General features: G+C 40.1%; 1 long non-coding RNA gene across 1 annotated transcript; it reads left to right on the forward strand.

Annotated features, from left to right (window-relative positions):
- Positions 1-19: 19 nt before the first annotated feature.
- LOC113610815 (uncharacterized) lies at positions 20-17,095 on the forward strand. Its single transcript, XR_003429230.1, has 3 exons — positions 20-57; positions 1,854-1,977; positions 13,763-17,095. It is a non-coding gene; the product is annotated as an uncharacterized LOC113610815 (long non-coding RNA).
- Positions 17,096-24,406: the final 7,311 nt, after the last annotated feature.

A 24,406-nucleotide genomic window follows, 5' to 3' on the forward strand; every position in this document is an offset into this window, starting at 1 on the left:
ATTCTTTTCCATTACAGGTTATTACAAGATACCGGGTACAGTTCCCTGTGCTATTCAGTAAGTGCTTGTTGCTTATCTATTTTATATATAGTAGTTTGTATCTGTTAATGCCATACCTCTAATTTGTCCCCTCCCCTCCTCCCTTTTTTTCCCATTTTTTATCCTTCTGATAAAAGTTGTGATCATGTTCTTTGGAAAGGCTGAACACTCTAGACAAACGTAAGTGGGGCAAACAGATTGCTCTGTGGGGTGTATAGAGACAGAAAAAAAATGACCTGAGAGTGACCAGGGCAAGGGTAGTGTATCTTAGTGGGTACATTACTAGGGTCTTGTCCCGAGAAGGGACCAGAGAGTGACCAGTCCACTCAAAGAAACATTAAGTTATCCTAAACACTAAGTCACATTAAACACTGGGTTTGTCTTTGGCCACAAGTGCCCTGACTGTCTTAATATGCTACAATGATTAACATGGATATTTTTGGGTAGTGCCAGGCATAGAGCAGGTGCTCAATAAATGCTAACTGAAGGGAGAGGTAAAGTTAGTATGTAAAATGTTTGTCAAAAAGTCTTGTGCAGTTGCTGGATGAGATCTGCACCATTGCCTTGGGTTTCCTAGCAATCAAAGCAAAGAGGGAAACATAATGTTATAACAGTCACAGTGTCCGTAAGATAAAAACAGATCATAGGCTCAGAAGATCTCTCTCATGGCTCCTCTTAAAGGGAACACCATGTCATATAGTATGTCCTCAGCAACATTCCTACAATAAATATAGAAATCTAATTCTGAACAGTTGTCTCTCAGTATGTCTTCAGTGCAGGTGGCTGGCATATTGCCAAGAGTCACTCAGTGCAAAGGAGCCAAAATAATTCCTCACAGATAAGCAGCTCTCAGAAGGTTTGGTTTGGTTCGATGATAGATTTTACGATATCTGGGGGCAGAGGCGGAAATACCTTCCCAGGAAGCACACCACCACTTCCAGTCCAAGCCCAGAGCATCAATGGGTTTCATTGATCATTCACCAGTGATCAATGAAACCTTCTCCCATGGAGATTGGACATCACCAATAGGCTTCTTCTCACTTGCCAACTTAAATCGATCTGCCAGCTCTGATCAAAGGGTATTCACGAATATCCTTCAGGCGATGTTCTGTGAATATTATTTCATATAGTAACATCTTAATACAAATGAAGCGACAGAGAGTTTGAAATTTCAGTGGCTGGCAAGAGAGAAGAAACATTCTGAGTGGATAAGTAAGGACAGAGCATTATGGTTTGACAGGCAAACAAATGGAGGGTAATTTGACACTCTTGCATGAAAAGGATGAGCATGGGACAAACAAACCCGAGGTTGCTGCATTGTTCAGACCCTCCTGAGGTATAACAAAAAAAGACTTCACATGTCAGGGTTTGGGTTAGACAGAACCCATTGGAGGGGAGGTTGAGAGACTTCCTTGACATTTACTTTTCCCCTCTAGATACCTTTTCAACCTCTGATTCAAGAGTTAAAGTAAAAGTAGTTCACATAAGAATAGTTAACATAATTAACTGGCCAATAAATACATTTTTTAAAAAGACTAAGCAATACAGTGCTTGAAATAGGAAAGAGTACTCCTAGTAGACCTGAAATCTGAAGGATACATAGAAGACTGTGGTAGCTGTTACTTTGCTGGTGTCCTGAACCACACTTCTCAGTATTTGTGCCCTTTGTAGTTCCCTACCACACTGACTCTGGACTTGGCAGGTGGCTAGCTTGCTCTGGCCAATGGGACATTAGGAAGCATAATTTAAACAAAAGTTTATAGGAGCTTGCCCATTAGAGTCTGTCCTCTTATGGTGCTCTTTCTTGGAACCAGCCACCATGCTGTAAGGAGGCCCAAGCAGCCATGTGGAAAGGACAACACGGAGAAGAACCAAGGCCCCTGGCTGACAGCCCAAGCTGAGGTCCCAGCCAGCAGCCAGCACCAAACATGGAAGAAGGTTAGTTTTGACCTCCCAGCCATCCCAACATCAACACCACATAAAGCAAAAGAGCTGCATGGTCAACCCACAGAAGCATGAAAAAGGAGACATTTTTGATGCTTTAAGCCATTAAAGTTTGAGGTGGTTTGTCATGCAGTCATGGATAACGGAAAAGTAGGAAGCAGTAGTGGAGAAAGAACAGAGGCAATTTAAACCTGAGACACCAAAATTCTTCCCAAGGGAGATAAGGAGCAGGTTCAAGTTCAGAGTCAATAAATGCAGAGTAGGGGGGGTTTGGACGAGCATTGAGGAACAGTATTGTGGACAGCTCAGATAGTCAGCCCTTCCTTCTCTCCTGGCACGAAAATGTAATAGATGAAAGCAATGGCATTCTCATCATTAATCAAAAAACCTGCTCTCTAAAGAAAGAGGAAAATCTGTTTAGAAGATGTCTGAGGGGGCCAGTAGGAGGGCCTGAGAATTCAGCAGAACCCAGTTAGAAATTCTAAAGGGCTCTGCCCCCAGAATAAAACCCACTTGGACAACTGTGAGGGTCTCTATCTTGACTACTTCCCTCTTATCCTGGTACCCTAAAAAGGTGTCTATCTTCTGAAACCCCACATGCATAGAACTCTCAGACAATTCTGTCAGCCAGGGGAGAGGCCTGACAGGGACCAACAAATCTGCCAAGATGTTCAGGAAGGCTACCCACACTGCTTAACATAGACCTTTATTCATAACTATAAGCAGAAAACCAAGGTTGCTAAATATATTAGGAAAATCAGCAGCATGAAAGAGAAGGCCCAGGTTGAACCAATAGAAAAACTGACCTTGGCGGAAACAGAGACAATTTAAGAAAGAAGAGAGAACTTTATAAAAATTGCAGTTAACATCCTCAGAGGCATTGCAGTTGAGAACTGGTCAGAAGTGGCTAACAGAAAGGAACAAAGAACAAGAAAAAGTTCTAGGAAATTAAAAATGGGATTGCAGCGGGGAAAATTCAATTCATGGGCTGAAATAATAATTTGGACACAGCTAAAGACCAAGCAGTTAATCTACAATCAAGGACTCTCACATAATGTAGAGCAAGAAAAATAAAGAGGCAGAAAATATAAGAGCGTGGAGCAGGGACCCAAGAGGTCCTGCACCTGTCTTATTAGCAAAGAATGGAGAAAATAGAGGAGAGAAAATAGCAAAGAAGTAACAGAACAATATCTTCTTAAGCTCAAGAAATACACAAGTCTTCAAGACTGAAAAAGCCCACTGAACAAAATTAAAGAAAAAAGACTAAGCTCTCCCCACCAGCATTCCCAGAACCCTTTACACTGATCTACTCGTTCCTTTTTCCCATAGCATATTTCACCTGTTGGCATACTATGTAATTTTCTTATCCATGCATAAGAAATATCCATGTTATTTTCAGCCTGTCTCCCTTGCTAAATTGTCAGCTCCAGGAGGGCGGGAATCTTTGCCTGATTTGTTCATTGTCCAGTGAACCTAGCACCTTGAACAGTGCCTGGCCTTTAGCGGGCATCAGAAAATATTTGTTGAATTGAATTAAAATCTAGATAGACACATCCTGGTAAAATTTTATAATTGTACATGTAAACAGGAAATCCTAAAATCTTTGGGATTTCCTACTAAAGAACAAGACACAGAACTGTCATCTAACATTAACAACATTGAATCCTGGAAAACAGAGTAGTATCTTCACAGTTAGCAAGGAAACCAGTCTCGGACCTAGAATTCTAAACCCTGCCACACTGCCAGTAATTTGTGAAGTCAGTAATAAGGCATTTTCAGATATGCAAGAACATTTACTATCCATGCATCCTAGATGACAGATTATGCCAGTATATTTTCCAGCAAAATTTTTTTAAAAGTTCAAGAAAAGACAGCATGGAATACAAGAAACTGAAACCCCAAGGAAGTGAAAAAAGCCAGCAAGAAATCAAAAGAATTGATCACGTTGGGATGATTGAATGGATCTCCCTGGACCAACAATGTTTAAATGACATGAGGATTTACATTTATTAATATTCTCTGGCTCCAATCACACGAACTGTTTCTTTAGTGACTAATATTTACATGTCACAAGACTATGCTATTTAAAAGTTTTCTAGGGACTTCCCTGGTGGGGCAGTAGTTGAGACTCCACACTTCCACTGCAGAGAGCATGGGTTCAATCCTTGGTCAGGGAACTGAGATCCGTGGTGCAGCCAAAAAAAAAAAGTTTTCTATTTTTGAAATAACTGGAAAACAGTTACAAAACAAAATGTAAATATTGTAAACCTTTACCCTATAAGAATCACAGCTACAAAAATTGAGAGGGGCTGACAGAGAAGAAGGTGTTTCAAAGCCTTTTTTTTTTTTAAATAAAATTGAAATTGAAATCCCCTTCCCAGTCCCAATTCCTCTCCCTCCATCTCTAGAAGTAATCACTACCCTGTAATGGGGGCATATCCAGTCTTTATTTATATATGTCTCTATACATGTAAACAATATATAGTTATTTTATAAAATTTACATAAATGATAATATTCTTACATTTTTTTTCACTTAACATTGAGTTTTTGAAATCCACTGATTTCTATACACTTGTTCATTCATTTTCACTGCTAGAGCATTCTACTGTATGACCATACCACGATTTATTTTTCATTCCTCCACTAATAGATCTCAGAATTGTTTTTAATTTTTCACTTCTATAAACAATGCTGTAATGAACATCCTGTGATTCTCTCCTGTGCACACATCAAGAGTTTCTCCAGGTGGCAATACTTAAACACAAAACAGCCAGGTCAAGGTGTGCATGTTGTTTGGAGCTTCTTTACACTTGTTCAGTCCAGGGTCAGTTTCCTGCAAGTTTCTTCATTGACCTGATGAGCTTTGAAAGCAAAGGTCCTTCCCAAGAGTCGGTGAGCTTGGCTCTAATCCAGAAGTTCTCAAAGTTGTCTCCAGTCTACCCTCTGAGAAACACTGCCCTAATCCATGGCTGGAGACAGATAGTATCTTCAAATCCAAATCAGATGTCAGGAAAAGATGCAATTGATCATAAGAAGAATCAGATGGGAAAGGTCAGTAATTTCCCCCAGAATATTCTGGTAGAAGAAATTCAGATCTCAAACAATGGTATAGAATGGCTACAGTTTTACAAGGGAGAGCTTCCCCCACTACTCTGAGCTCAGGACATGACCTATGATCTTTGTCTTTAGACCCTTTTGTGGTGGGACATTTTTTGCTACTTCACACTTTCATCACAGGTTATGTCTCCTTTAAAGGTCCCAGCTCTCTGCAGGATGTCAGTTTCAATGTTCTGCATCCAGTGAACTCAAAGCCCAGGTCACCTAGACTAGTGTAGACATAAAAACCAGGTTTCCAGGTTATTGAAATGACAACCTCCCTGGAGCTGTAGGCACTGCATTTCTCACTGACTCCAGGTCCCAGACTTTAGTTTTAGCCTCTGGGAATTTCACTTACTTTCTTGCAGTCTAGGCTACATGTTTAAGTGCTCCTGTTATATTGTATCCAGCATTTAGGTGTTTTTAATTTTATTTTTATTTATTTATTTGGCTGTGCTGGGTCTTTAGTTGTGGCATGCAGGATCTTCACTGCCATATGAGGGATCTTCAGTTGTGGCATGTGGGATCTAGTTCCTTGACCAGGGATCGAACTCTGGCCCCCTGCATTGGGAGCATAGTCTTAACTGCTGGACCACCAGGGAAGTCCTCCCATTTAGGTGTTTTTAAGTGGGAAAGTTTTCAGATTATCTAGTCCAGATAGCTCAGGACTTTAACTCAAAATAATTAAACTCTCAAGCAAGAGGTGAAAATAAAAAGGCATTTTCAGAAATGCAAGGTCTCAAAAAATCTACCTCCCTTGAGCCTTTTCTCAGAAAGCTACTGGAGAATGTGTTCCACTGATACAAGGGAGTATACAATGTAGAAGAGGATGTGGGATTCAGGAAACAGGAGCTCCAGCCCCTGAACGGGGCTGAGGGATCCCCCAGGAAGATGGGGTGACAACTGTGCAGGAGCAGGCCTGGAGAACAAGCAGTCCAGTTTAGGGCAGAAGGGAGGCAACTCCAGGAGAACTGTCTCTAGAACAAGATGTAACTATTAGGTTACCTAGTATGTTTGAAGGTATTAAGATATGAAAAACTCCAGAGACTTTGAAGTAGTGAGAGGAAATAGAAAACTAAGCAAACGGCCTCATCTTCTATAGTAGAAAGTCAATAGATAACATCCAAACCTGAAAAAAATCAAGAAATTCCAGTGTAAACATGTTATTTAGAAATATGGGGCAAAAGCAGGCATTAGAAGATGTTGCCTTCAGGGGCAGAATTCACGGATGGGGAAAAGAAGGGAAAGGGATTCTGGTTTTCATTTCAAGCCACATACATCTATTTTTATTAAACAGATGTATAACTTTGATAAAAATAAATCAGTAAATAAAATAAGTATGATGGCATAATGCACAACATTAATATCATTTTTGAGCTTTGCATCAAGATCCAAAACAGGTGTCTTTGCATAAGTATTCAAGAGATTAGTCAGTTTTCCAAAGGCAGTTCTTTTTTTTAAGGCCGCACTGCGAAGCATGTGGGATCTTAGTTCCCCGATCAGGGATTGAACCCTTGCCCCCTGCAGTGAAAGCGTGGAGTCCTAACCACTGGACTGCCAGGGAATTCCTCCAAAGGCAGTTCTTAGTCCTTTGATATTCAAATCACCTTCTTTGAAGAACTTAACACATTTTTATCCTTGTCTCTTATTTGCTTCATGTGTTAACTGGTTTTATAATCAAATTTTCATTTGTGAATAAGCCATTCTCCAACATCCCTTTAATCAACTTCATGAAATTCTGCAACCCCACAATCCTGGAAAGGATGACTGACTATTAAAAAAAGCCATTGACTCAATGGCAGAGGTAAACTCTGGCTAGTCCAGTGGGGACTGATTTCATTATTGTCTGGTTTGTTAGTGAATATGTTGGAAGGCTATTGACTTCGGCTACTTTACATAAACTCAAACGGTGGCGTCTTGACTAATGAGTACTCAGACAATAAGAATTCTGTTTACGGTAAAACTGACTGTCCCAACTGTCATATTCACTCCTCACTCATTGGTTCACCACCTGCTTGATGTCTAGTGTAGAAAGGAAATGACATATAGGCAGGAAGCAGAAAGGAGAAGTGGGAAGGAGTTACAGAATGAGGACTAAAGAAGCTGTATGTTGGGCTTCCCTGGTGGCGCAGTGGTTGAGGGTCCGCCTGCCGATGCGGGGGACACGGGTTCGTGCCCCGGTCCGGGAAGATCCCACATGCCGCGGGGCGGCTGGGCCCGTGAGCCATGGCCACTGAGCCTGCGCACCCAGAGCCTGTGCGCCCGGAGCCTGTGCTCCGCAACGGGAGAGGCCACAACAGTGAGAGGCCCGCGTACCGCAAAAAAAAGAGAAGCTGTATATTTTATAATCAGCCTCCAAGTACTGGAGAGCTCACTGAATTCCCTATCCAAACAATCACATTTAAAACATTCATTCAATACACATTTATTTATTGAATAAAGATGATGTACCACATATTCTACTAGGCACTGTGGTTATAAAAAAGGAAAATGTAAATAAGTGACCAACCCATTCACAGTCTACAGAGGACTCAGACCTATAAAAAAAATGATCACAGTCACAGCTGTATTTGAGAAGGACAATAATAATAAAGATGAAAGTTGCCCCAGGGAAGGAATCATTAATTCAACCAAGGTGTCTCAGAGGAAGTAATCCCTGGAGGACCAAGGCAGAGAGGGCATTTCAGAAGGAAGTTATCTACCACATATGGAATGGAACGGAGGCTAAAATACCATAGCACGATCTAGGAGGTGTCAGCCTCCTTGGGGTACCCCCGGGATAGACGAGTGAAATTTTTAAGATGGAGAGGGACATGTTCAGGTTGGCCATTTTAGAAGATTATTCTAGTAGGTGTGCAGGGTTTGAGGTGAAGGGGAACGAAACAGGAGGCAAAGGGATAAGAGGAGCAGTAATCCAAGCAAGAAAAACAAAGGCGTCGGGCTTCCCTGGTGGCGCAGTGGTTGAGAATCCGCCTGCCAATGCAGGGGCCATGGGTTCGAGCCCTGGTCCGGGAAGATTCCACATGCCATGGAGCAACAAAGCCTGTATGCCACAACTACTGAGCCTGTGCTCTAGAGCCCACGAGCCACAACTACTGAGCCCGTGTGCCACAACTACTGAAGCCCGCGTGCCTGGAGCCTGTGCTCCCCAGAAAGAGAAGCCACCGCAATGAGAAGCCTGTGCACCACAACAAAGAGTAGCCCCCTCTTGCCGCAACTAGAGAAAGCCTGCGTGCAGCAACGAAGAACCAACACAGCCCAAAACAAAAACAAACAAACAAATAAATAAGAAAACAAAGGTGTCTTGAACCAGGGCAGCTACAGTGAGAGTAGAGAGACTAGGAATAGAATCTAAAGAGCTTGTTGATTAACAGGATGTGAGAGGCACGAAGCAGAGAAGAATTTAGGAGTGGCAGCTAGCTGGGGAGAAGGAAAGGGACAGGGGAACTCAGGGGACGAAGGTACACTGAGATATATGGAAACCTATCATGGTTTTTCTCAGAGGCCTGGAGACAGGGTCCTCCTTCCTTGTGCTTGTTGCTGCCCAAATAAAATCAAATTTTATAAACTGAGAAAGAAAGAACACAACTGTGTTGCATTCTGTATGTTGTGATCTGTTGAAACAAGAGGCTAAAATCAGACAGCCAGACATTCTTTCCACTTGAGTGCCAGGATTTCAGCTGGATTTTTTAAGTTAGCAGCAATTTACTTCATAAGGATCTGAAGGAGCTTCCGGCAAAGGAGATGTCAGCTCAGTTTGATGCATTTGTGGGACTCCAGGAGGAGACTTCTAGTAGACGTTTGGATATCTAAAACAAGTATTATGCTTATAAGAATGATCAGAGATGAAAATATAGATTTGAGAATCACCGGCATTAGCTGAAATCATGGGAACAGAAGAGATCATGCAGAAAATGTGGGTGGAGGGAAAAAAAAGGGCGCCAAGCATGGCATCCTGAGTAAACCAATGGTTAAGGGTGGAGACAGAAGAGGAGCTCATCATGCAGGAAAATGAAAAGGAAAAGTTAGAGAGGTGAAAAATTATAAAAATATATCACAGACCCAGGCAAGGAGAGTGTCAAAGAGTTAGGAGTCAACCATCACACCCAGTGAAAATGGTCCAGTGGTTAGGACTTCACCTTCCAATGCAGAGGATGTGGGTTCGATCCCTGACCGGGGAGATAAGATCCCACATGCCTCGTGGCCAAAAAACCAAAACATAAAACAGAAGCAATATTGTAACAAATTCAATAAAGACTTTAAAAAATGGTCCATGTCAAAAAAGAAATCTTAAAAAAAAAATGAAATGACAAAGATTTAGCAGTTAGGAGATCCCCAGCAGCCTTAGAGGTGCTCAGAGGAGTGGTGGCCAAAGCCATCCTATTGTTGCTTGAGGAGTGGCCGGAAATAAGAAAGCAGAGTGAATACTGTGATAGGAAGGAAGAAGAAAGGGGGACACTTTGAGGCTGACACGGGGTTGAGGACCTCTTTCCTGTTAGGGGAAATATTTACATATTTGTGGGTACCGGGAAAAGGTGCTAGTGGAAGAGGAGAGTTTGAAGTCACCAGAAAGAAAAGCAAGAGACAGAACAGCAGGATAGTAAGGGAATGAACTGAAGAGCAAAGGTGGAAAACTTAGCCTTGGGAAGAACGGAAATGTCCGAGGCGGATGGGAAAAGAATAAGCAGACCTACTTATAACTGGGTTGATCCAGTTTCTGTTGAAACTGAATTGGGAAATCAATAGAGATGGGCAAAGTTAAATGAAATGTGTTCATATAATAAGCCTGGTCTATATTTACTTTGCTGTAACCAGAGAGGCAGCCTATTCTAATGATGTGGACTCTGAAAACCAGCCTGCTGCTTTGAATTTCACTTCTGGCCATGACATGCTTTTTCATGGAAGGTCATATTTATATCACTGCAGCAGAATCACAGCAACTGTGTTCAGTCTCCATGGCTTATTTCAAAGATTCAAAATATGTGGGCCAGATAATTCCAGCTCTTCAATGTCCTTGGAGCCCTAATATTATTTTTATGAACACGACAACAGCCTTGCTAACGTGGTGTAAACTGGACTGATTTTAGTTATTTATCTTATACTTGACTGCATCAAACTAATATGTGAGACGGCTAATAATAAAGTACAACTGGAGATTTAAAATAGATTAAAAAGGGGAAAATCACAACTGTGATAAAAATTTGAAAACTCTTCAGCCTCTACAGTAGTTACAGAAATGTAAATTTGAAAAATGAAGCACCATCTATTAAATAATCAAAAGCAAAGTCAAATTACTAAATCTATGTGGGGTAGACTTTAGCAGAATGGAAATTGCCAGGGAACATTTAAATTGGTTCAGTTCTTTGAATAATTGCCAATATGTATTGATCATTTACTCCACCTCAGGCACTGTTTTAGTGAGTAGTCATGTAATCCTCACTTACCACTCTGAGGTAGATCATGTCACTGTTATAAATAAATCTCCATTTTCCAAATAAGGAAACTGGAGCGCACCATTAAATAAATTGTCCAAGCAGGTCATGAAGCAAGTAAGCGGCCAAGCTGTGATTCAAATGACCTAGACTGATTACAAAGCTCTTGCTCTTAACTAGTATTCTGTACCAGCAGGACCCCTTTACAATCCTTTTTTTTTTTTTTTTTTTTTTTGCCATGCCCCGTGGCTTGCGAGATCCTAGTTCCCTGACCAGGGATTGAACCTGGGCCCTCGGCAGTGAAAGGCAGAGTCCTAGCCACTGGACCGCCAGGGAATTCCCAACATTCTTAAAAATTATTGGGCCCTTCATGATAAGAACACTCAACAAACCCACAGCTAACATACTCAATAATAAAAGACTAAAGACTTTCCCCTAATATCAGGAACAAGACAAGGATGTCTACTTTCACCACTGCTGGTCAACAACACTATACAGGAAGTCCTAGCCAGAGCCATTTGTCAAGAAAAAGAAATAAAGGAGTCCAAATTGGAAAGGAAGAAGTAAAATTAACAGATAATATGATCCTGTATATAGAATATCTCAAAAAATACACACACACAAAAACTGAGTTAATGAATTCAGCAAAGTTGGAGGATCTAAGGTCAACACTCAGAAACCAGCTGTATTTCTATATATTAGGAACAAGCAATCTGAAAATTAAATTTTTTTAAACAATTCCATTTGTAATAGCATCAAAAATAATAAAAACAGTTAGGAATAAATTTAGCCAAGTTGGTGCAAGACTTGTGCACTGAAAACTACAAAACATTGCTGAAAAAAAATAAAGATCTAAATAAATGGAAAGACGTTCTGGGATCATGGATTAAAAGACTTAATACCTTTAACATGGCAATACTACCCATTACAATCTACACAGTCAATGTAATCCCTACAAAGATTCAAATGACTTTTTTTTTGTTTTTGCAGAAATTGACACACTGATTATAAAATTGATAAGGAATTGCAAGGGGCTCTGAATAGCCAAAACAACCTTGAAAAAGAAAAAGTTGGAGGACTCACATTTCCCAATTTCAAAACTTACTATAAAGCTACAGGAATCAAGACAGTGTGGTACTGGCATAGGGATAGATATATAAATAATTAGAATAGAATAGAGAGTCCAGAAATAAGTCAAAAAATCTATGATTAATTGATTTTCAACAAAAGTGCCAAGACCATTCAATGGTGGAAAGAATAGTCATTTCAACAAATGGTGCTGGGACAACTGGATATCCACATGCAAAAGAATGAAGTTAGTACTCTACCTCATACCATATATAATAATTAATCAAAATGGATCATAGACCTAAATGTAAGAGCTAAAATTATAAAACTTTTTTTAATTGAAGAATATTTGATTTACAATGATACATAAAATTAAAAAACTCTTATAAAAAAACATAGGGGTAAATCTTCATGCTTTGGATTTGGCAAGAGATTCTTAGAAATGACACCAAAAACATAAACAACAACAACAAAAAAACTACGCAAATTGATTTAATCAAAATTAAAAGCTTTTCGCACAGATATAAAAAACAAACTAGTGGTTACCAGAGGAGAGAGGGAAAGGGGAAGGGCAAGTTAGGGGTAGGGGACTAAAAGATACAAACTACTGTGTATAAAGTAGATAAGCAAAAAACATATATTGTATAGTACAGGGAATTATAGCTATTATCTTGTAATAACATTTAATGAAGTATAATCTGTAAAAATACTGAATCACTATGCTGTATACCTGAAACTAACATAATATTGTAAATCAACTATACTTCAATAATAAATAAATAGGTAAACAAAATTTTAAACTTTTGTACATCAGAAGATACTACTAAGAAATCAACTATATTCCAATAAAAATTCACTTAAAACAATGCACTAACAAGAAAGTAAGAAGACAACTTACAAAATGGGAGAAAATATTTATAAAACATATATCTGATAAAGGTCTAGTATCCAGAATATATAAAGAACTCTTAGAACCCTACAACAAAAAGACAACCCAATTTAAAAACGAGCAAAGGGTTTGAATAGACATTTCTCCAAAGAAGATATACAAATGGCCAGTAAATATATGAAAAAATGCTCATCATTAATCATTATGGAAATGCAAATCAATACTACAAATGAGATACCACTTCACACCCACTAGGATAACTACAATTTAAAAAAAAAAAGGAAAATAACAAGTGTTGAGGATGTGGAGAAATTGGAACCCTCGTACATTGCCAATGGGAATGTAAAATGATGCAGCTGCTGTAAAAACACTGTGTCAAAAAAACAAACCAAAAAGTCACCACTTTGTCACTTCCTCAAAACAGTAAACATAAAATTATCATTTGACCCAGAAATTCTACTCTTAGGTATCATACCCCAAGAAATTAAAAACATGTATTCCAAGAAATACTTGTACATGAATGTTCACAGTAGCTAAAAGGTGGAAACAACCCAAATATCCATCAAATGATGAATGAATAAACAAAAAATGTCATATCATACAATGGAACATTATTCAATCATAAAAAGGAATGAAGTGCTGATACACGCTATCGTGTGGGTGAACCTCAAAAACATTATGATAAGTGAAAGGAAGGTCACAGATTGGATAATTCCGTTTATATGAAACGTCCAAAATAGGCAAATCCATAGAGACAGAAAGCAGACTAGCAGTTACCAGGGCCTGAGGGGAGGGGAGAATGGGGAGTGACTGTTTAATGAGTACAGAGTTTCCATTTGGGGTGATGAAAGAAAATGTCTTAGAACTAAATAGAGGTCATGGTCGCACAACACAGTGGACTAAATGCCACCAGATTATGCACTTTAAAATGGTTAATTTTGTGTCATGAATTTTACTTCAATTTTTAAAATGTATTCATTAAAGAAAGTATTGAGGACCCCAACAGCTTTTGTTTATGTGGGTCTATCTATCGATATTTGTTGTGTTGGAAATTTAAACTGGAAAATTTTAAATATCTTCATTCACTTAAAAATAACAACAAAAAGGACTATGTAGAAATAAATATTAAAAATTTAAAATGACAGGTAACATATTTTTATTTAAAATAACTATATTTTCTACAATAGAAATTAGTGAGAAGAATAGTATTGTTTTACATTTTTGAAAATCTCTTTAATGTCTGGCTTAATAGAAGACAGCTGAATTCTCTGCTTCTGAATTCAATGTTACAGGATCACACTGTCAGGCAGCCTTTGGAAAACCTCACTGTACACTCCTGAGAGAATGAGAGTGAAAAAGGCAAGTATTGTCCTCCTGTTGTTATGAAAATAGTTTTGACCTCACAGATCCCCCGAAAGGATCTCCAAGAACCCCAGGGGCCCCAGGCGTATTTATAAAATTGCTGCTGGAACAGGGAGGGACCACTTCATGGGCACAGGACCAGTGGAGGCACACAGAGCCCTGTGCTCTGAAGAGCCCCACGTTTGGGGTTTAATGCTCTGTAGTCGCCATCATGAAGTTCTTAAGAATTTAATCTTTGAATTTGTGTTTCATAAGTGAAATCCAGTGGGACGACGGGGCATGCACCAGAGGCTTGGAGCCTTGGCTCATGCACTGTCCCCCACTTCTGATGACTCCCTGCCTCCCAGGGACCAGCTTGAGCCACCCACTCCCCCCACCTTGGTGCGTTGGGCCTTACCTGGCCTGCCTTCCTGCCCAGCAACCACTGGCACCCTCGTTCCTGGTGGGAGCCTTGGCTAGGGCATGGGAAGGATCAGAGTTGGGCACAGTGCACTCGGTGGTGGCTCAGGCAGCTGACCTCACCCCAGAGTAGAAACACCCTGGCCTCGGGGCAAACCTCTCACCCCTCCCCAAATCTAGATACCTACCACGTCCTGGCACGAAGATCGCAATACCTTTGAGGTTCTCCCATTCCTGTGGGTGAGGGCAACTGGCCTATGGGAAGGGGACATTGCTGGTCTCGCCAGGGAAGGGAACCTGGCAGCTGCAGTGCCCCGTGCATGCCTGCTGCCAAGGGGACTGCCCCCTAGGGAGCCTGTGAGGTCTGCACTCAGCCTGCCAGTAGCCCTGGGCCCAGGGGAACCTGACATTAAATAGCAAATTAGAAACACCAGGACAGGTGGAGGGAGGATCGGGGAGGGAGAGACAGTGAACAAAAGAGAAAAGCTTTTTATTTTAGTACCTTTGTGGAACTTATTTACTGCTGTTTGAACCAGGGCCCCCATTTTCACTTTATATGGGATGGCAAATTACATAGCTGGTCCTGTATATAGACTCAGGAAATAATTAAGACACTTGAGTGTTCCTGCCCTCGGTCCTAATAAACCTACAAGAGTAAATTATCCTAAGTGAATGAATTCAAAGGGGAATTAAAAACTATAAATAAAGGTACTTAGAACAGATGTAATTATTTATAGTCAAAAATAATAATCTATGATTGATAACAGAAAAATGACTGAGAAAAATTAGTTTTCCTTTATCCTCTAAAATCTGTTCCTCCCCTAATATTCTTCATCTCATCTCTGTCCACTGAAAAGAACTAGAAATAATGACCAATCCTGAAGAAATGAGCTTCCTTAGAGGCCAGATTCTGGTTTCTAAATATATTTCCTATTAAAGGGAACCGAGGCTCCTTAGAGAAACGGCTGATTCCAGGTCTAGGGCAGCAGATGTACATCTTGACATACTACAAAGCAAGGAAGCTCTTAAAGATGATTGCCAACGGGTCATAAGACTCAGAAACCCAGTACTTTCAACAATTCCTGGCAATTAATATGCCTAAACACCAAAAGTGAAAACAAGCCTGTGTGGATGTGTGGAAAGGTGAAACTGGAACAGTGTTGGCTATCTGCTTACCCTCTGTATTCAAAACCTGATAGCAAAGGACTGTCATTCATCTTCTAGCTCAATACCTGGAACATGGCTCCAAAAAATGGTTACTGTTTGGGTGGGTAGATAGATGGTTGCATGATGAATAGAATGGAAAGGTAAGAGAAACTATAAAATTGTTTTACTAATAAATAAAGGGATGATTGTGGAGAGTAGCAATGCCAGGAGCTTTCTCTTCAAATTCTATTCGAGTAGCTAGAAAAATTCCTAAAATGAACTATTTCCAGCAACAAAAGTTTACAAGTTGGTAAAATCAAGAAAAAATAAAAGAGAGAAAGAGGGCTGCAAATTTCGTTGCACTATACTCAGAAGTGCCAAAGAAATGTAGCTCTTTTATTTATCTTTAAGCAATCCGACCTTACTGGGTCCCACTGATTAGGTGACACGGAAACATGGATTTTAGTCCGTTCTAGTACAATTAGTCCCAGTCAGAAATGGGACCAATCCCTTTTAGTAAGGCTGCTTCAGAGTCAAAACAACTCAATCTGTCAGATTCCACCCTTCTCCTCCAGCTTATCTCTAAGGTAGCACTTGGGTACAGGGAAGGGGCCCTGGTGACCTCAAGATATCGTGGCCTCATGCTGGCCCTTTGCTCTGTGGGGGCTGGTGACCACTGAGGCGCAGCTGGCCTTGGCCCTGGCTTCTGGTGTCCACAGCTGACCCCTGCAGTTGCTCTAACCTGTAACCTAGTTTTATTTATCTTGCTCAGAGCCTGAGGGCTGCTCTCCAGCTGGCTTGACCCCACCGTAGCTTTCACTGAGCCATGGGCTCCACTGAATCGCTACCACATTGTCCATCTGGCCCCTGACCAGGAGGTCCAGGCAGTGGGGTCACCTCACCACCACCACCACCCCGCAGCAGATCCATGGCAGGGCTGCTGGCTCTCAATTCTACATTCCGAGGGGGCTAAAAGAGGCTCAGGAATGAACACTGCATCTTTTCTCTGGCCACCCTAATTTTAGACCAATCACTTTGATAAGGAGGCCAAATAGTCACTCTTTCCTGCTCTGGGAAGATAAGCCTCCTGTCTTAGGGAAGGCTGCATGGGAACATTATTTAAGAGGGAAATAAAATACATCCATTTATTGTGTGCAAAAATATCGTCACCAATACGTAAACAAGCAAAAACGAATCTAAGGATGATGACAGTAAAAAGCAGTAAGAGCCTAAGGAAAACTTCTTGACTAAATCATCCAGAAGAAATGTAACAATTTGGAGAACAAACCTTCAACATTTTTCTGGCAACTCAAAGTCTAACACACACACCAAAAGGTGCACAAATCCTAAGAGTATAGTTCAGTGAATTTTCAAAAGTGGGTCTACACTTCTGCAATACCCAGATCTGGAAATAAAACATCAACAGCACCCAGAAGACTGCCTCACATCATTTTCATACCTTGACTTATAACACCACAGATTAGTTTCTTGTTTTTGAACTTTACATATGCAGGATTACACAGTATGTACTCTTTGGGGTTTGGCTCCTTTTATTCAATGCAGGATGTTTGCAGGATTCATCTCTGCTCTTGTATCAGTTCATTCTGTGTAGATTTCCATTGTGATAATATGTCACAATTTACATTTCTGTCCATTGAAGATGAACACTTGGGTGCTCTCTAGTTTTCATTTATTACAAATTGTACTCCTATGAACATTCTTGGGCATGTCTTTTTTTTTTTTTTTTTTTTTGCGGTACGCGGGCCTCTCACCGCCGTGGCCTCTGCCGTTGCGGAGCACAGGCTCCGGACGCGCAGGCCCAGCGGCCATGGCCCACGGGCCCAGCCGCTCCGCGGCACGCGGGATCCTCACGGACCGGGGCACGAACCCGTGTCCCCTGCATCGGCAGACGGACTCCCAACCACTGCGCCACCAGGGAAGCCCCTTGGGCATGTCTTTTGGTGAACATACGTACATATTTCTGTTGGGAATATCCCTAAGAGTGGAATCTCTGGGTCATAGATTATGTGTATATTCATCTTTAGGAGATAATGCCAAATAATGTTTCAAAATGGTTGTATCAAGTTACACTCCCATCAGGAGACTATGAACATTCTGATTGTTCTGCATCCTTATCAGCACTTGTTATTGTCAGCCATTTAATTTTTAGCCGTTGAGGTCCTGGTATAGCTGTATCTCGTTATGGTGTTAGTTTGCATTTCCTTGATGATGATGATGTTGAACAACCTTTTGTGTGCTTCCTGGCGTAACCTCATTAATGAAGTGCCTATTCAAGTCTCTTGCCCCTTTTTAAAACATTTTATTTATTTATTTATTTTTGGCTGCGTTGGGTCTTTGTTGCTGCATGCGAGCTTTCTCTAGTTGTGGCGAGCGGAGGCTACTCTTTGTTGTGGTGTGCGGGCTTCTCATTGCGGTGGCTTCTCTTGTTGCAGAGCACGGGCTCTAGGCACACGGGCTTCAGTAGTTGTGGCACGCAGGCTCAGTAGCTGTGGCTCCCGGGCTCTAGAGCTCAGGCTCAGTAGTTGTGGTGCACGGGCTTAGTTGCTCCGCGGCATGTGGGATCTTTCCTGACCAGGGCTCAAACCTGTGTCCCCTGCACTGGCAGGCGGATTCTTAACCACTGAGCCATCAGGGAAGCCCCTGTCTGCTTTTTAATTCCTGGGGCCATGCCTCTGGGAAAGCCTTCTCAGAAACTCTTGACCCTAAATGGGGGAGGAGATGGTGGTTTTTAGGGCTTAGGTCAACCACATCTTTCTGAAAAGTGTTAATGCTGAGTTGGAACCACAGGTGAAGTGTGGGGAGAAAATTACCCTATGGGCTCAGAGGTCTTAGAAATAAGTCTCTGCTGTTAATGTTATCATAGTGAAGTCTGGTGAAGTCTTGGACTGGTTTAAGGTTTATAAGAAGGGCGATCTTGGACCCTTCTGACTTTTACCCCTCCCCTCTTCCCTGGAGCTCAAACTCTGGTCACAGGCATAATTGCAGCCTTACGAGTAAAAGATTTTATTTCACATGCTTATCAGTCTCTGCTGAACACGTGAGTCTTTTTCTGCCTTTAGTTTCTTGACCTTAGCTTCTATTTATACGCACAATACTCATCCTTTCAAATACAGGGTAATCCAATAGCAGCTACTTTTTCACGCACTCCTGAAACATAAAAATCCTAAGGACATAATAATTGCCTTTTATATTTTTTAAAAGTCTTCTCTTTCTTTAGCGTTAAATTAATTTCCAAAATAGAACTCTTCCTGCTTCTTTCTCCTGATTGCCTTTTCTAGAGTTTTACTAAATGTTATTTAGCCAATAGCTCTTTTTCTTATAAAGCCTCACATTTGTTCTAATTATAAACTAGTACACATGGTGACATATGTTACTTTCCTAGGCTGAATTCCAGAAAGGGATGACAAGCAAAGAAAGAAGAACTCCATAAATAAGCTGAATTTAGTCTACGGGATGGCAAATTGCCCTTACTGTTGCTTTTTTTTTAATCCAAAAAGAAATTTTATTTCTAGCTGAAGCAGGTCCCAGTGGGTTTCCCCCTCCTAATAAATTATTAGCTTCTTTGAGGAAAGTAATATGTTCTAGTCATCTCCAGTGACTTTCACTAGGAGTATGCAATGAGTGTTGAACTGAATTCAATTGCATTTAGTCAAATGAGAGGTGATACCTAACAGCATTTCAGAGGAAGACAAAGAAATAAACTGCATCTTATGACATAGACATGCTGGTGTCCTTGCTATAACTTACCAGTTAACCAACTCAATAATTGTATGCAGTCAAACCTCACAATATTTTTACCTCTTTCTTAATCTCCAATAAGAAAAGTAATATAAAGTGTGTGGAACCACTCACAGTCCCATCACCCAGCAATATATCAGATTAACAACAGTGGTTATAAATTTTGTCTTTGTTATACATGTAATACAGATATTTAAAACAAAATGGTATACTCTGAGCCCATAGGACAAAATGGTATGCTCTACATCTTGTTCTGTAGCCTGCTCTTTCACTCAGCGTTATGGGTTGAGAAGACGTTCTCATACCAATAAACATTCCTTAATAGATATTTATTATTCTGTCATATGATTGTACCACAATTTGCCTAACCAATCATCTGTCTTGGGTGTTTCCATTTTAAAAATTTATTATAATGTTTTGATATCCTTGTTGTTGCTGTTGTTTTTAGTTCTATATTCTGCTCTTATTTCCTCAGGATAAATTACCATAGGTAGAATTGCTGGGACGAAAGATGCATAGATTTTAAAACTGGAACACACATTTCTGAGTCGCTGTTCAGAAAGGTTATACTTCTGTGCATTCCCTGTTCATGTCCTTTTTCCATTTAAAAAAGGGGATGAGGGACTTCCCTGGTGGCACAGTGGTTAAGAATCTGCCTGTCAATGCAGGGGACATGGGTTCGATCCCTGGTCCGGGAAGATCCCACATGCCGCGGAACAACTAAGCCCGTGCGCCACAACTACTGAGCCTGTGCTCTAGAGCCCACGAGCCACAACTACTGAAGCCTGTGCTCCACAACTACTGAAGCCTGTGCGCCTAGAGCCCGTGCTCCATGACAAGAGAAGCCACCGCAATGAGAAGCCCGCACACCGCAACGAAGTGTAGATCCCACGTGTTGCAACTAGAGAAAGCCTGTGCGCAACAATGAAGACCCAATGCAGCCAAAAATAAATAAATAAATAAATACATAAATAAAAAGGGGATGAGTGGGTAATTATCTTATTGATTTGTTAGGGCTCTTTATTTATTAAGCACACTGTCCTTTTGTCATAAATTACACAAACATTTTTTCCTCATTTGTCTCTTTACTTTTAATATTAATAGCTTTATTTTTTAGATGGACACAAGTTTAACATTTTTATGTAGTCAAATCTGCCAGTATTTTTATTTTATGGATTTAGTCTTGGTGTTATGTTTAGAAAGAAATTCCCGGGCTTCCCTGGTGGCACAGTGGTTAAGAATCCACCTGCCAATGCAGGAGATGCAGGTTAAAGCCCTGGTCCAGGAAGATCCCACATGCCGCAGAGCAACAAAGCCCGTGCACCACAACTACCGAGCCTCCGCTCTAGAGCCCGCAAGCCACAACTACTGAGCCCACGAGCCACAACTACTGAAGCCCGCGCGCCTAGAGCCCATGCTTCACAGCAAGAGAAGGCATCGCAATGAGAAGCCCGTGCACCACAGTGAAGAGTAGCCCCTGCTCACCGAAACTAGAGAAAGCCTGCGTGCAGCAATGAAGACCCAACACAGCCAAAAATAAAAATAAATAAAATAATTTTTTTTTAATTTCTAAAAAAAAAAAGAAATTCCCCACCTCAAAACCAGATCATTTCACTTGCACTTTATTGTGGTTCCTTTTGTCTTGTTGTTGTTGTTCTTCTTTTCTTCTCTGTTATCAGTCTTCTTTAATATATAGATTTATTCTTTCAGGTGTATATTTTGGAATAGTGAAATATAATCTACCTCCAATAAATGAATGTATATATGTAATCGAGTCTCTTTCTGGACTTGCTAGTCTGCTGTATTTATCTATTTCTATATCAGTAATGTATAATAAATAATATTTATTGAGCACTTACTTGGGCTGTTCTAAATGCTTTCCATATATTAATTCAGTTAGGCCTTATATCAACTCTATGCATAGGCAGATTTATCATGAAACTAATGAAGCTTAAGCTTCAGGGCCCTTCACTTGCACAAGCCTCATCCAAGCGTCTGGGAGGGGCCCTAACAATATATTCACACAATGTTATGTTTTGGTAAAATTTGCAAAATAAGATATGTTAATGACTGTTGGTTCTGGTGGTTCTGATAAATCTTCCATCGCAATTTCCCTATGTCACCGGGAGGCATTGGAATGGCCTCTGGCCTTAAGGAGAACCTGAGTCAGGGATAGATTTAGTTAGGTTTAGTAGGATATCCTTATGTGGTTATCAGTCACTTTTGCTAGATGCCCACTGTAGGAATAGCTTCCAGGAATACTTCTACTGCCTTTTGTGCCAACTTACCCAGCATCATGACACAAAGGTACAAGTCAGAACTCTTATTACAATTTAAATGGATCTTCTGGGACCCAGCCCCAGAGGTATGTGGGCAGTGGAAAAAAACAAGGATAAAAATAAATAACAACAGATTTCTGTGGGAAATTTTTCCAATCTATCAAAATGTAAAATTGCAAATGGAAGATTTGGTTTTTATTAATACCTGGTCAAGAAAGAAGTCCTCTCTTTTTGGGAATATTCTTGATTATTCGTTGGTTACAATGATAGCTAATCATAGCCTTTTGTGACAGGAATCACACAAAATATAATTTATCAGAATTCCTGGGTTTGTTGGACACAAACGTCTAGCAGTACTGTAAATGTCTGTTACAGCTCAGAGAGAGAAGAAACGACAGAGAGAGGTTCCCAAGTTTCACAATAATGCTTAGGATGTGCATATTATCAGTAACAGGTTCTGAACATGCAAAAACTTCTCTAAACAACAAATAATAAATTTTTTGATCCTGTTAGAGGAAAAGCATAATAATTTTTCTGTTCTCTCTCTAGAAAATGATGTTCCAAAATCATTTTCATGTCAAGAGATAAAGAGTCTGAAGACAAAACTACAGAGGGAAAGTATTATAGAAGTTTTTCAGGCAGTTACTTAATTTAAAAGATTATGTTATTTTCTGGATTTGTGCTGTTTGTGATATTGGTCAGCTTTTTAAAAATGTGTGATTTCTTATGATTTTTTTCTCATTATAAATACTTTTCTAACTAATTTTTCTAATAATTTCAAACATATAGAAAAGTTTGAAAGACTTGTGCAATTAAGACCCATATACCCCAGTTTTCTATCTGATTTTGCATTCTTTTTCTTAAAAAGTGCCCCCCCTCCCCCCCACCCCCCACACACTATTGTATTAGCTTCAGACCCCTAAAACCTGGGTCCACTCCTGACTCTGTGATATGACTTTTATTGATATTATAATAAATTTACAGATGAGGAAACCGAGGTAGAGCGAGGTCAAGGCCAACAGTTGGATTTTTGCTATACACTATAATGCCTACTAAATTTTGTATTATTTCAGCTGTATAACTCATTTTATTTTTGTAATCTTCCTTTTTCACTGGACAATATAACTTGAATTGCTGCCATATTAGTACATATAATACTGCCTCATTCTTTCTAATGACTTCCATTATATGAATATATCACAATTTAACCAGTTCTCTCTTGATGGAAATTCAAATCTTTTATTACACAAATAAAACTGTCATGATATCCAGGTACTTCTGTCATTTCACAAATAAATGAGTATATTTGAATCAGATAAATATCCAAGAGGAAAACTATTGTGTCAAAGGGTGTTTGAAGATGTCTTTTTGATACTTGGGTCAAGATATCCATACTTGAAGAGATAATTGCCAGTACCGTCCGTTTCTTTATATTGCACTATCGAATTACTACGTGAATAAATTTTACTTAGTTGTGGTTAATTATGCTTTTAATTTGTGCTAAATTTGATTTGCTCTTACTTTGAGATTTTCATATTATATTCATGTATGAGATTGGCTGATAGTTTTCTTTTCTGTTCTCTTGGTTAGGTTTTGGTATCAGAGTTAAGCTAACTTCACAATATGAATTTGGAAATCTATCATCTAAGCTCTCATTTATTTAGCATCTATTCTTTGAACATTTGAAGGCATTCCACTCCCAAACTGCCTGGCATGGAAGGATTTCCACAATGTACTAAGTGAAAAAAAGCAAATTTCAAAACAATATGTGCAATGGGATACCATTTTTATCTTTTAAAAAATTGTATTTAGGAGTATACGTGTCTATATAGATGGATGGATGGATGGATAGATAGATTTAGATAGATAGATGATGATGATGATAGATAGATAGGCAATGTTTTCAAGTGTACAGGGCAAAGTTTAAAAGTGTACATATAAAAAAAAGTGTACATGTCAAACAGATAATGGTGGTGACTCCCACAGAATGGTTGTACAGGAAAGAAGGGCAAAAATTGTCAATCTTTGTAAGTTTATATACTTTCACAAGTTTTTAACATTTTATTTGCTTTTCTATGGAGATATAACTTATAGATAGTGAAGGACACAAGTCTCAAGTATAAAGCTAACAAATGTTTACGTGTGTAAATTCCTATAGCCGATTGTATTTTCTAAAGGTGACTTAACAATGTCTATAATCCCATGTGGCTTTCCCACAGTGTGACTTGCCACTCCCCCATCAAGTGCAGAGTCTATGTCTCCTCCTTTTGCACCTGGGCAGGCCTTTGTGACCACCTCAGCAAACTAAGTGTGGAGGTAATATGCTGTGTGACTGTCAGGGCTAGGTCATAAAAGGAGATAGAGTCTTTTCCTGGCTCTCTCTCTCTCTTTCAGGCCACTTGCCCTTGGAACCACCATGCTACGAGGAGGCCCAGTCACATGGAGAGGCTCATGTGGAGAGAAACCAAGGTCCTGGGCCCTCAACTCCAACTGAGCTCCCAGCCAACAGCCTGCACCAACTTGCCAGCCACGTGAGTGAGGCTTCTTGGAAGTGGATCTTCTAGCCCTCAGTCAAGCCACCCTAGATGACTCTGGGCGGAGAGACAAGAGCCTTCCCTGCCAAGCCCTGCCCGCAATGCAGATTAACGAAAAAAAAAAATTGTTGTTTTAAGCCGCTAGGTTTTGGACAGGTTTGTTACACAGTAATAAATAACCAGAACAACAGCCCTATAACTACCACTAAATACAGAACATTTCTGTTACCCCAGAAATTCACTCATGTACCCTCCCAGTCAACAACCCCCCAAAAGCTAACTGCTGTTCTGACCTATAGCCCTGCACATTAGTTTTGCCTATGGTGAAGTCTGATACAAATGAAATCATAATATATTCTTTATGTCTGGCTTCTGCTCAACATGTCTTTGAAATTAATTCATATTATTTCAATATTAGGGTTTGCTCTTTTTCATGCATTGTATGAATATACCACCA

Source organism: Aethalodelphis obliquidens, unplaced genomic scaffold, assembly GCF_003676395.1.
Source record: "Aethalodelphis obliquidens isolate GAN/ISIS:26980383/991018 unplaced genomic scaffold, ASM367639v1 scaffold65, whole genome shotgun sequence".
NCBI lineage: Eukaryota > Metazoa > Chordata > Mammalia > Artiodactyla > Delphinidae > Aethalodelphis > Aethalodelphis obliquidens.